This window comes from Balaenoptera borealis (assembly GCF_965194805.1).
Source record: "Balaenoptera borealis genome assembly, chromosome: X".
In the NCBI taxonomy this organism is placed as follows: Eukaryota; Metazoa; Chordata; class Mammalia; order Artiodactyla; family Balaenopteridae; genus Balaenoptera; species Balaenoptera borealis.
The window spans coordinates 109,231,682-109,246,499 of record NC_138881.1 but is presented as its reverse complement, the minus strand read 5'-3'; the positions used below and the strand labels follow the sequence as shown (position 1 = coordinate 109,246,499).

Here is a 14,818-nt window from a genome sequence, read left to right as displayed (position 1 = left end):
ACAGGTGATTCGTGGTCCCTCGGGCATACCTGTTATGCCAGTAAACAACTAAAATACCTCACCAGCAATGTTGGAACCCAAGGGTCAGTCCTGTGAGATGGACACAGCAAATTAAATCACTGATGACATCAGACAGGAATTTTTATGAACAAGGACAGGGAAAGACAGGGTTAAGGAGACTGATTGTGTGTGCATGTGTACAGGGCCAAGTGTGTGGAACTAAATACCACTCTCTCACCAGCTCCACAGGGAAGTGCGGGTCCCCTGGAGTGAGCTATCCTTAATAGCTCCACTGGGAGCTGAGGGTGCACTGAGAACCTCTTTCGCTGACAGTGGGGATAGAAAAAGGGAAGCAGTAGTGCGTTTCCTTGCATACTTTTTCCCTCATTTATTCTCTATGTGCACTTTAATAATTTTAAAAAGCGTTTTCCCAATTAAGTTTCTCTCTTCGCTTTGTTAAAGCTAGGAAACAGCAGCCACTGCAGCCAGGAGAAAATCCTCTGAAGAGAGTGGCCTTTGTCTTAGGGTAACCAAGGATTAGATTAGGGGGCCTGCTTCTTGCCTTTCCTTGATGTCTTAGGGAGAGAATATTCACTCTTCAACCACCTGTCTCTTACCTTCTGGTTCACTTCTGGCCTGGAATTAGAGAATATTGGCTTCCCATTCGCCTCCAACCTGTGGAGAGAATCAAAAATTTGGATGGAGTTGCCATAACAGTCTTTCCATAGAAGCCCTTCCTCTTTCCAGGAGAACAAAGGCAACAGATGAAATGAAAAGACAATTCTAAAAGTAAAAAGTATCTTTAATTTTAAATTGACACTCTAATCTGTGAAAAAATGGTAAAATAAGCCAAGGAAGCATTTATGTACTTAGCATTGTGGGGACAGAAGAATACAGTCACTATTCCAGCTGGGGAGACAAGACATACACATTCAATAATAGCAACAGTATAAGAAAATACACAGGCTGAGTGGAGCTTGTTGTGACAGAAATTCACAATATAAAGAAGAGATTAGGGTAGAGACCTCAATGAAGTCTTTGTAGAAGACGTAGCACGTGAGGAAAGATGAGAACTGCAGGAACAAAAAGTCAAGTGGCAGGATTAATACAGGTTGTCCATGGAAAGGCGAGAACACCAGCCTATTAGGAAGAAAGTTACGTAGAAGAGGTGGGGCCTTGAGAGCCAGACAGAAGAGTCTGGACCTGATGAAGCTAAGAGAACAGGGCATTGTGAAGGTCTGAGCTTAGGAACAATTTAGTGAAAGCAGCATTGCAAAAAAAAGTAGTCAGGCAGGATGGACTCAGGAGAGAAACATCCAGAAAGGAGGTGGTTATAGAGCACCCAGCAGAAGACAATGAGGGCTTAGGTTACAGAATTGGAAAGAGGCCTGGAGTTAGCAGGGTCAAATGTGCTAAAGCTAAAAGAAGAAGGGAGGAAGTTTAAACAATTTGGATTTAAACTAATTTTGTCACTGGCTGTTGTGTAACTATGATGATGCTGTATGTCATTGCTCTGGGGTAAACAGGAATACATCTCTGTCTCTGTCTCTCTCCCTGTCTCTCTCTTCTGTGCATGTGTGTGTGTGTTTTACACACTTAGGTAATTTCCCCTATGCTTCTGCTATTCTCAGTGGAAATGTTAGAGGGAAAATAGGGAGGCGGTCAAAGGAATTAATACATACAGATACTTTTTGGCTTAAGTTAATGACATCGATTATTTAATAATTCACATAATAGGAAGTGCAGAAGTAGAGCAGATTCCAAGCACAGTCCAATCAAGTGCTGGAACAACTGCTATCCATATTATGTAATGTGAACCTCAACCCTCACCTCATGCCATACACAAAAATTAACTCAAAATGATATTCACAATCCAAATATCTGACATAGGACTTCTATCCAAAATTAAAGAACTCTTATAACTCAATAATAAGAAAGCAGAAATCTAATTTTTAAATGGACAATGGATTTAAGCAAATATTTCACTAATAATATATAAGAATGGTCAATGGGCATGTAGGAAGATGCTCAATAGCATTAGTCATCAGCAAAATGCAAATTAAACCACCATGAGATACCACTACTTATCCATTTGAATGGCTAAATTTTAAAAGACTAATAATACCAAGTGTCGGTGAGCATGTAAATCAACTGGAACTCTCATACATTGCTGCTGGGAATAAAATCATCTCTAGCTACTTAAAAAAAAATGTCACAAGCACTTTGGAGAACAGTTTGTTAGCATCTTGTAAAGCTAAACATATACTTACCATAGGTCTCAGAAATCCCACTCATGGCTATTTACCCAAGAGAAATGGAAACCTATGTTCACCAAAAAAGACTTACATATGAATGTTCATAGTAGTTTTATTTATAATGGTCAAAACCAGGAAACAATTTAAATGTCCAACATCAGAAGAATAAACAAATAGTGTGTATTTATACAATAAAATACTAGTCAGCAATACAAAGGGACATACTACTGATACACTTACTACATGTATGAATCTCAAAATCCTCATGCTGAACAAAAGAAGCCAGTCACAAAAGAAAACCTAGTGTATGAATTCATTTATATCAATTGCTATAAAAGGTAAAACTAATCTATAGTTACATAAAGCAAATCCATAGCTGCCTGGGGCCAGAGATGGTGGGACTGACTTACAAAGCTGCGTGAGAGAACCTTTGAAGTGACAGGCATGTTCTACATTTTGATTGTGGTGATGGTGTCATGGTGTATATATATATATATATATATATGTCAAAACTCATCAAACTGTACAATTTGAAAGGGCGCATTTTACTGTATGTAAAAATTTTTTATTCTTTATTGTTGATCGTGCCCCACCCATGTGGACATAGTATGTCACAGTGATAATGAGTGCATATCTAATACTTTCCTCTCTTCTTTTTTAAAAAAAATATAAAATATGAACGAATTCAAGCATACAAATTACAGAAAATAATATAACAGACACCTTCATGCCTACCACGAAGATAAAAAAGATGTAAATAGTTTGTCTTATGGAGTTCTCAAAAAGAAAGAACAAAAGAACAAAAGAGATGAAACATTACTATCACAGGTAAAGCCCCACTTTCAACCTTTCCCCCTTCCTTACCCTTCCATAGAGAGAGCCACTTTCCTAAAGTTGATGTTTACTAATCAGCTGCTTGGCTTTGCACATTTACTATAAAAATGTATGTCCATAAATAATGCACAGCATTGTTTTGTATATTTTTGAATATATATAAATGGAATCTACTACATGTATCTTCTTGTAAATCGCTGTTATCATTTAACATTATTTTCTAGATTATGCATATTGATACAGATAGATCTAGTTCATTTATTTTAACCACTGTGTGAAAAAGGCACAGTTTATTTAGCCATTCCCCAACTGAGAAATGGTACATTATTTCAACTTTTTCACTTTTATATAGAGTGCTGCAATAAACATCCTCATATATGTTTTTTATTCACATGTACAAGAGTTTATCAGAGTAGGCATATAGATATGGAATTGCTGGTTTGAAGAATGTTTGGTTATTTATGCTACATAACAAACCACTTTAAAACTTAGTGGCTTAAAACAGTAACTATCATGTATTTTTGCTTGTGAATCTGCAATTTGGGTGGGAATGGCTCATCTCTACTCCACACAAATGGCTCTACTGAAACTGAAGTATCCACTTTCAAAATAGATCATTCTCATTCTTGGTAAATTGGTGTTGGGTTGTCAGCTGGGCGCTCAGACAGCACTGTCAGCTGGGGACCTCAGTTCCTCTCTACATGTTACTCTCCATGTGGCTGCTTAGATTTTCTCACAGCATGGTAGATGAATTTCAAAACTTCCCAGGCAGAAGATCAAGGTTTCTTCTGATCTTGTGACTAAAATCTTAGAACATCACTTCCACTGTATTCCATTAGTCAAGCAAGTCACTAAAGCCAGCCCATATTGAATGGGAGAAGTGACAATGAATTTGCAGCCATTTAAAATCTACCAGATTTCCCCCTCTAACCATAAATTATTTACATTTCTCGTACATGCAAAATACACCCACCTCCTCACAAGGCCTCCAGAAATCTCAGTCTATTTTGACATCAAGTTCAGGTTTGAGGGCCAGGATCTCATCAGCTAAATAAGTTCTAGGTGGGGATAAGTCTCCTCAAGTTTGGAATTTCCTTGGTGTAGATCCTCTAGATCTGAGGACCTGTGAAATAAACAAGTTATGTGCCCCTAAACTCCCAACATATAATGCTGAGGTAGAAATTTCATAACCACAGTAGACACTTCCATTCACAAAGGATGGGAATAGGAGACATATAGTAGTCCATAGCTGCTCTGAAATCCAGCTGGGCACCTATCACTAGTTTTCTTATTAGGGCCCAGTACTGCTCTCTGGGTATGATTGTCCATAGCTCTTGATTCCATCCTATGAATCATCCTTCCTTATATATAAGAAATGGCCCACGAATAGGCAGAACTTCCAGAATGATGGTACAAGATATCTGACGAAACTTTCTGCAGTGAAACAACCATTTAAGCATTGAAAAACTACTTTTAAAAAACATTTAAAATCTCCACAAATTGTCTTAAGGAAATACAGCAAATGAAGAAACAGTTATCCAAGAAAATCTGCTAAATCTCAGTAAGAATAGTGAGTCTGTGGCATTTGAGCCACGACCTGCTCCCATGCCCCACCCCGTAGCTCTGTACAATGGACTCTTCTCTAGGGAGGTATGGGCAGGAAGACAGGTGCTCCCTTTCCCTACAACTTCTAGTCTATGGCTACACTTTCACCCTGGAAAGGCTGCTGGTGTCTTTCTTTTTCCCCAGCCCAATGTTACAGAAGCTCTGTTCTAGGCAGGTGAGTCTGAGAGGACTGAAACTTTCTTTCCCCATTCAGCTCCCACCCATAGGACAAGGGCTTTACCAGAGGAAAGACAGGCTGAGAATACTGGCGCCTAATTGGCTCCACCCGCCCGCTCACTCATACAGTAGAGATTCCACTATGGCAGTGGCAAGCTATCACCATCCCTGGCACCCATTGGTAAAACAGGAGTGTCACTCCAAAAGAAGCAACCCACTGTCCCTGCCCCCAGCTCCAATGCAGTGGTCCAGAGATTCTGCCCAGGGGGAAGGGCAGGCCATAAGGACCAAGAGCTTGATATCTCTGCTTAAGATGATGGACTTTATTAAAAGAGAGCATGGAGAAGTGCATACCTAAGGGCATTGTTGAAAACAGTAGAGATTTTGGTGGTAAGCGTTTAAGAGAGACTGGTAGCTCCAGGATAGCAATAAGCAAAACAGCAAACCAGTCAGAAGATTAATAGAAAGAATCTGAGAAAGAGACAACCAAGAAGAGCCTGTCCTGGGATCACACTCTCCACACAGCCCTAGATCTCTTTGATGAGACATTGTCATTATACTTTACTTCTCTAAGCATGATTTACTTTGGTTCTTTGAACATATTTATAACATCTGCTTTGAATCTTTTGTCTGCATTTTCCCCATCACTTCACATCCAAAAACACATATCAGTTTGTCCCAGTATCAGTGATGTTAATTTGATCACTTGTTTAAAGTAGTGTCCTTCAGACCTCTGCACTGTAACAGTATCTTTTCCCCTTTGTAAATAACACTAAACTTGTCCCAAGATTGACCAGTGAGAGCTTATTTGAGTCAGTTCTTATGTCCTTTTGCCATGTCCTCTTAGTCTCGGTGCATTTCATTTCTTTCTGGCACCATAAACAATTCGTGGCTCACCTGTTTTGTTCCCCTGCTACATATCTGGATTCAATTATTTCTCCAAGGAACTATAAGAGTGTAGCCCTTTTTTGAGGGCTCTTGATTTATGTAGGGGTCTCAGTTCTATCTCCTCATTTTATGTAGACCAATGAACTTATCCCCTATGCTTACATAAACTCCTACAAACCCCATTTTCCATGTTCCTTTCTTTACAGCAAGCTATAAGACCTTGGCCTCCTCTTACCTCCTCTCCATAGTTGCTACTTCTTCTGCTCTTCCATAGTTGTGGCTATGGAAGGAGCCGCAGGCTCTCTACCTTGACCCCTCCTTGGGGTCCCAGATGACCACCTGCATTTAAGCTCTTCTCATTTTAAGGGATTTATAGTTGATCATGTGAAGACATATACAGAAGCTAGCAAATCATTAGAAGTGTACACAACCCTCAGTTATGGTCCCTGTTCTGTTGACCTTTTTACATGAGAGGGTCCTTGACACAAGTTTTCCCAAACTCTGAAGACCAGTAGACAGTAGACCTCAAAGAATCAGCTTGGATTCCCAAGTCTGGATCAACTACTCTTGGCCCAGCCCTTCCTCCCTCCCTACTCTGCTGTAGGGTATACTGACATTTTAAAAGATTTCATTGATTATGCATCAACATCTGTATGGCACATGTACCATCTAGGAGCAGCAAGTAGGGCACTTGAAATTCTGATTTGATAACAATAACAACAAAAAGAAACATGTTCTTCAGAGATCCATTTATGCACCAGAAAACCGGACTATTGGAATATCTGTAGCACATTATATAATCTTAGGATTTTGCTTTATGTTAGAAAAGAGTGATGTGTATTTGTTCAGAGTGGGGTTCCTAATTTTACTTCCATACATCTATGTAAGTATTAAAAATACATATTTCCATAAGTCAATCTCCCAGAATTTGACTAACTCTCCCTTGGGTAGTTTCATGCCAGCTCTCCACAGACAAAGCCAAATCAAAGAACTAGGACAAGGATACACACACACATTGTGTAAATGAGCCATTTCATTTTGACTCTTGAAACCAAGTTTTTTAAATGCATCTTCATATGTACAAGCATAATTCTGGAAAAGAAAGGAAAACTATGATTTAAATAAAATTTTTGAGTCTAAGAATTTACTGTTCATGTACTCTGAGGCCAAGAATGAAGGATTCTAAGGTCAAAATCCCATAATCAGAAAAAGTCCTGTTCTGGAAGGTGTGGCCAAGATGGCAGAGTAAGAAGACCATGAGCTCACCTCCTCACACAGGCATACCAAAATTACAACCATTTCCAGAGTAACTGTCAATGAGAACAACCTCAAGACTAGCCGAAAAGATTTTCCACAACTAAAGATATAAAGAAGGAACCACAATGAGATAGGTAGGAGGGACAGTGACACTGTACAGTCAAGACCCATACCTCCAGGTAGACAACCCACAAATGGGAGGATAATCACAATTGCAGGGGTTCTCCTAAGGAGCAAGGGGCCTGAGCCCCACATTGGGCTCTCTAGCCTGGGGGTCCTGTGCCAGGAAGATGAGCTCTCAGAAGGTCTGGCTTTGAAGGCCAGCATGGCTTGTGTATGGGAGAACCAGAGGGCAGTAGGAAACAGAGACTTCACTCTTAAAAGATGCACACAAATCTCACACACTTTGAGTCTCAGGGCAGAGACAGTAATTTGAAAGGAGCCTGGGTCAGACCCACTTGCTGATCTTAGAGAGCCTCCCAGAGAGACAGGAGAAACTGGGACACCCCCTAGGGACACAGATGCTGGTTGCAGCTATTTTTGGGTGCTCAGACTACCATGAGGACACTGGTGCTGTCAAGCACCATTTTGGAGTCCTCCCTCTAGCCTATTAGCACCTGCAGCTTACCTGCCCACCAGCTGGTTGGCACCACCCCTGTGACTGCCCAGGCCAAGCAGCTAGCTGCACAGGATGCAGCCTCACCCACCAGCAGACTGGCACCAGGCCCTGCACCTCCCTGGGACCCCACAGTCAACCACCCCAGGACCCAGCCCTGCAGCAGCCAGCTGCCCCAGGACCCAGCCCTCCCCACCAGCAGGCTGGCACCAGCACTGAGATGGCCCGGGCCACACAGTCAGACATGCCAGGACCCAGACCTTCCCACCAGTGGGCTGGCAGCCTCTTCAGGAGGCAGAGCTTGGCAGCCAACTGGACCAGGAGCCAACCCCACCTACCAGTGTCCCTGCAGTATTTGGACCCACCACAACAGAAGGGCCCATTCAGCACACATAAGAGCATATAGCTTTGATGACCAGAGGGGAGTGTGCTGCTGGGTCCCATAGGACATTTCCTACATAAGGTCACTTCACCAAGTGTAATCAACCTACCTAATACATTGAAATAGAAACAGAGAATTAGGCAAAATGAGTGGCAGAGGAATAAGTTCCAAAAGAACTAACAATATAAAACACCAGAAGAAGAACTAAGCAAAGCGGAGATAAGCAATATACACAATAAAGAGCTCAAGGTAATGATCACAGAGATGCTCAATGAACTTGGAGAAGAATGGATGAACACAGTGAGGAGTTTAACAAAGAGTTAGAAAATATAAAGAAGAACTAACAGAGCTAAAGGATACAATAACTGAAATTTTTTTAAAAAAATACACTAGAAGGAATAAACTATAGATTAGATGATAGAGAGGAACAGATCAGTGAACTGGAAGACAGAATAGTGGACTTCACCCAAGTTGAACAGAAAAAAAAAAATTTTTTTGATTGGGGATAGTTTGAGAGACCTCTTATACAACATCAAGCATACTAACATTCGAATTATAGGGGTCCCAGAAGAAAAACAGAGAGAGAAAGGGGCAGATAACTTATTTGAAAAAGATAATAGCTGAAAATTTCAATAATCTGGGAAAGAAATAGACTCCCAGCTACAGGAATCACAGAGAGTCCCAAACAAGATAAATTCAAAGAGATCCACTCCAAGACACATTGTAATTAAAATGGTAAAAATTAAAGCTAAAGGGAGAATCTTAAAAGCAGCAAGAGAAAAGCAACTAGTTACATAAAAGGGAACTTTCATAAGACTATCAATTGACTTTTCAGCAGATACTTTGCAAGCCAGAAGGGAGTGGCATGATCTTTTTTTAATGATGTAATGAAAAACCCTACAACCAAGAATACTCTACCTGTCAAGGCTATCATTCAGATTTGAAGGAGAGATAAAGAGTTTTACAGATAAGCAAAAGCAAAGAGTTAAGGACCACTAAACTGGCTTCACAAGAAATGTTAAAGGAACTTCCCTATGCGGAAAAGAAAAGGCCACAATTAGAAATATGAAAATTACACAAAAATCTCATTGGTAAAGGCAAATATACAGTAAAGGTAGTAGACAAACCACTTATAAAGCTAGCTGGACCTTAAAAGCCAAAAGTAGTAAAATTATCTATACCCACAATAATTAATTAAGGGATGCTCAAAACAAAAATGTAAAATATAAAGTCAAAAACACTAAACATGTGGGGGTGGGAGGAGAAAAAATGGTTGTTAGAATGCATTCAAACTTAAGTGATCATCAATTTAAAATAACCAAATATATAGGTGTTATATATAAACCTCATGGTAACCACAAGCCAAACATCTATAAGAAATACACACCAAAAAAAGAAAGACAAAGAAATTCAAACAGAACACTAAAGATAGTCATCAAATCACAAGGGAAGAGAGCAATAACAGAAGAAAGGAACAAAAAAGAACTATGAAAACAACCAGAAAGCAATTAACAAAATGGCAGTAAGTATATGCCTATCAATAATTACTTTAAATGTAAGTGAACTAAAGGCACCAACCAAAAGACAAATAAAAAGATGTTTGTTGAAAGATGTGGCTGAATGGACTAAAAAAAAACCAAACAAAACCCATATATATGTTGCCTACAAAATACTCATTTCAGATCTGAAGACACACACAGACTGAAAGTGAGAAAATGGAAAAAGGTATTCCATGCAAACGGAAATGAAAAGAAAGTTGGGGTAGTTTATATCAGACAAAATAGACTTTAAAACAAAGACTGTCCCATGAGACAAATAAGAACATTAGATAATGATAAAGGGATCAATCAGGCAAGAAGATATAACAATTGCAAGTATATATGCACACAACATAGGAACACCTAAATACATACAGCAAATATTAACAAGCATAAGGGGAGAAATCGACAGTACAAAATAACAATACCACTTACATCAATGAACAGGTCATCCAGATAAAAAATCAGTAAGGAAACACTGGCCTTAAATAACACATAAGAGCAGATGGATTAGAAGATATATATAGAACATTCCATCCAAAAGCAGCAGAATACACATTCTTTTGAAGTGCACAAGGAACATTCTCCAGAATAGACCACACACTAGGCCACAAAACAAGTCTCAATAAATTTAAGAAGATTGAAATTATATCAAGCATCTTTTCTGACCACAACAATATGAGACTAGAAATTAACTACAAGGAAAAAACTGAAGAAAAAAAAAACACAAACACGTGGAGGCTAAACAATATGCTACTAAACAATCAATGGATCACTGAAGAATTCAAAGAAGAAATCAAAAAATACCTGGAGAAAAATAAAAATAGAAGCACAATGATCCAACATCTATGGGACGCAGAAAAGCACTTCTTAGAGGGAAGTTTATAGCGATACAAGCCTACCTCAGGAAACAAGAAAAATCTCAAATAAACAACCTTACACCTGAAGGAACTAGAAAAAGAAGAACAAACAAAACACAGAGTTAGTAGAAGGAAAGAAATCATAAAGATTAGAGCAGAAATAAATGAAATAGAGACTAAAAAACAGAAGAAAATATGAATGAAACTAATAACTGGTTCCTTGAAAAGGTAAACAAAATTGATAAACCTTTAGTAGACCAATCAAGAAAAAAGATAAAGGGCCCAAATAAATATAATCAGAAATGAAAGAGGAGAGGTTACAACCAACACCACAGAAATACAAAGGATCATGAGATTACTACAGTTATATGCCAATAAAATGGACAACCTATAAGAAATGGATAAATTCCTAGAAACATACAATCTCCCAAGACTGAACCAGGAAGAAATAGAAAATATGAACAGATTGATTATGAATAAGGAAATGGAATCAGTAATTTAAAAAAAAACTCACAACAAACAAAAGTCCAAGACCAGATGGCTTCACAGTTGAATTTTACCAAACATTTAAAGAAGAGTTAACACCTATCCTCAAACTATTCCAAAAAATTTGAGAGGAAAGAATGCTTCTGACTCATTCTATGAGGCCAGCATCACCTCAATACCAAAACCAAAGACACTACAGAAAAAGAAAATTACAGGTCAATATCTCTGATGAACACAGATGCAAAAATACTCAACAAAATATTAGCAAACTGAATTCAACAATACATTAAAGTATCATACACCTTGATCAAGTGGGATTTATCCCAGGGATGCAAGGATGGTTCAATATTTGCACCATATAAACAAACAGAAGAATAAAAATCATATGATCATCTCAATAGATGCAGAAAAAGCATTTGACAAAACTCAACATCCATTTAGGATAAAAAAAAAAAAAACTCTTCAGAGTTCAGAGTGGTGGATTTTGTAAATTAATAGCCCCAGGCTAGCATTATTAGGGCTTTGTACACAAGCAGTCTGAGAGAGTTATGAGACGGGTTTATTGTTTTAATAAAGAATTACAAACATCAAAAAAAAAACTCTTCAGAAAGTGGGTACAGAGGGAACATACCTCAATATAATAAAGGTCATATATGACAAATCCAAAGCTACCATCATACTCAATGGTGAAAAGCTGAAAGCATTTCCTCTAAGATCAGGAACAAGACAAGGATGCTCACTCTCACCACATTCATTCAACATAGTATTGAAGTCCTAGCCACAGCAATCAGAAAAGGAAAAGATATATAAGGAATCCAAAATGGAAAGGAAAAAGTAAAATTGTCACTGTTAGCAGATGTTATGTTACTATAGCTAGAAAGTCCTAAAGATACCACCAAACAACTATTGGAACTAATAAATGAATTCACTAAAGTTGAGGATAGAAAATTAATGTACAAAAATCTGTTGCATTTCTCTACACTAACAATGAACTATCAGAAAGGGAAATTTTTAAAAACAATCCCATTTATAATCACATCAAAAAGAATAAAATACCTAGGAATAAATCTAACCAAGGAAGTAAAAGACCTGTACTCAGAAAACTGTAAGACACTGATGAAAGAAATTGAAGATGACACAAACAAATGAAAAGATATACCATTCTTATGGTTTGGAAGAATTAATATTGTTAACATGACCATACTCCTCAAGGCAATCTTCAGATTCAATGCAATCCCTATCAAAATACCAATGGCATTTTTCATAGAACTAGAACAAATAATTCTATAATTTGTATAGAAACACAAAAGACCCCTAACAGCCCAAATAATCATGCTGAATGTAGGCACTGATGAGCTGGGGAAGATAAATCTCTCAGGGCCCTTCCTCTCCAGGCTCATAGAATTCTGCAGAGCCCGAACAGAACAGGGTAGATACTGTATTCTACAACTCAATACCCTGGCATTCAGCTAGGTGTTGTGCCTCTACTTGGAACATCAAATTTCAAAAGGAAAAATAATTTTTAAAAAACAGCAGCTAGTATTTATTAAGGATTTGCTCTATGTTAAGCACTGTATTCCGTGTTTTTTATATTTTATATATAAAATATTAATTTTGTATAAAATTATATTTATAAAAATATTTATATTTTATATAAAATATTTTATATATTTTTTATATTTCATTTAGTCCTCTAACAACCCTGTGAAATTGGTATTATTATTAGCTCCATTTTACTGATGAGGAAATTGAGGCTCAAAACTGAGGTTGTGACTACCCAAAATCACACAGCTAGTAATAGATTAAGGTATCAAAACTAATGGTATTTACCTCTAGACTGCAGTGCTCCTTCCTCATCCACCAAATTACCTCCTAATACAGTCCATATACTCTCTCCACAGAAACAATAACAAAAGCTTTTTTTTAATACCTAGAATGTGCTAGGCACTTTGCTGTTTTTCTTATAATATTTTATTTAATGCTAACCACAAAATCCAATACCCTATTACTTAGTGCAGAATGAAGCAATATGGTTAGTAGTTAAGAGTGTAGGTTTAGGAGTCAGACTAACATTTCACAGATGAAGAAACCAATGCTCAGAGATGTTAAGTAACTTGCCCAAGGTCACACAGGTAGTAAGTGGCAGAGCTGAAACGTGAATTTAAGATTATCTGACTCCAGAGGCTTATACAAAAGAAAAATCTTTTTTAAATATTTTAATGCAATGTTAAGACAATTTTTCATCAAAGTTTCTGACGTGGAGAAAAGGTGTAGACACTTAGCTTCTTTTTCCCTTTTCTTGTGGCATATTCTCTTTCCTCTGTCCCTCTCTAGGTGACAGAACTTCACATGCAGTAATTTGTGCTAACATGAGCATGAGACAGAGCCTAGGCACTGTGCATACATAAGCCAAACAATGCAAAAAACTTCCAGTCATCTGAACCAGTCATGCCAGATTTATGAAGAGAAAAGGGCAGACAACGTGACCAAAATACACTCTCGCTGAGAAGCACTTTTTGTCCACCTCCACCCCCACCCCCACTTTATTGTCTTGTTAAACAAGAATTGTGGCATAAAGCACATGGCTTATATCACAAGCAGGTCACATGTGGTGCTGGTGGTGTGTAGCTCTTATCTACCCCTAGCAGATTCACTTACAGCTCTCTTCTGTCTCTGCACATTTTCCTGAATATAAACATGCTTGCTAAGTGTTCTGTACCTTGTTTCCATTCTTTCCCTGCACTTGCCTTGGGTAGGGAACACACAGCATTCTGGGACCAAACATGAGGATCCATAGTGAGACAATAGTCTTCTTTTTAATAAAAAGGGGGAGGTCTACTGTGTCTCTGTTGCAGATGGCATTAGGGGAGGGGTAGAAGTAGTCAGAATATTAAATCACCTTTCTTTGTATGCATGGTCAGATTTTCTATTCGAAATTCACCAAGCTTTGAAAACATGTCGCTGTGCACTGCCTCCAGGCTTGGCAGCTCTTCTTTTTCTGTTGGGATGAGTGCCCAGCCTCAGGGAATAGTTCCTTTAGATGTCAGCTACACACCTTGCCCAGACAAAGCTTCTAACAGCTTGACTTATTCCAAAGAACCCCATAGCAACTGAAAGGCTATTAGCATGGTTAGATGTCAGGTAGGCTGAGCTGCATCTGCAGAAAGGTAGAGAAATGGCGATGGGAGGGATATTGTTGATAGAAGCTTTACAAGTGGGATAAAAAGCCACCAATAATTTGTTGTTGAAGAATCTTAGGCTCTTTTCATCAAGGTGGCATGAGGATCAACATTGAGGTTAACTTCTGTAGAACTCTTCAACTCCAGATTTTAGTGTTCCAAGAAAAGTATACTCCTTAAGAAAGACTGAAACCTTTCCAATATGATACTTGGAAATACCATTATGAGACTGTTGACTTGAGGATGTCAGCATTCCCACCTACACGTTTACTCATTTGCACAATCCTTAAGCAAATATTACAAAAATATCACACACTGGGGATTTTCCAAGCATTTCCACAGGGAATGCTTTATCAGACAAAATCAGAACTTATTATCCATATTTTACAGGCTAATGAATCAGAAATATTTATTGTGAGACTACTATATACATCAGATACACAATCATACTAGTTTAGAGTGCATAATGAAGCAGTGGCTTTAGTGGTTAAAAGAACATGTTTAGGAGTTAGACTTACCTAGCACTGAGTCCCCTCTCTGCCATTTACTGACTGTATGACCTTGCCCAGATGACTCAACCTCTCTCTGACTCAGTCTCTTCATCTGTAGAATGGAGATCATAACAATCTCATAGAGTTGTTGTATTGAGGAGATAACACATGCAAAGTGCTTGGCACAGCACCTAGCACATATCAAGTATTCAATAAATGGTAGATCTAAGTAGTAGTGGCACTAGTCACA

At 38.3% G+C, this 14,818-nt stretch overlaps 1 long non-coding RNA gene across 2 annotated transcripts in view; it reads right to left on the bottom strand.

Moving 5' to 3' along the window:
* LOC309621059 overlaps window positions 1-14,585 on the bottom strand; it is a 28,448-nt gene extending 13,863 nt beyond the window's left edge. For both annotated transcript variants that reach the window (XR_014239751.1, XR_014239752.1), the window contains exons 1-2: window positions 4,063-14,585; window positions 618-675 (exon numbers count right to left, since the gene is read on the bottom strand). This is a non-coding gene — a long non-coding RNA (uncharacterized lncRNA). The remainder of the gene's footprint in view (window positions 1-617; window positions 676-4,062) is intronic.
* Between the last annotated feature and the right edge of the window lie 233 nt (window positions 14,586-14,818).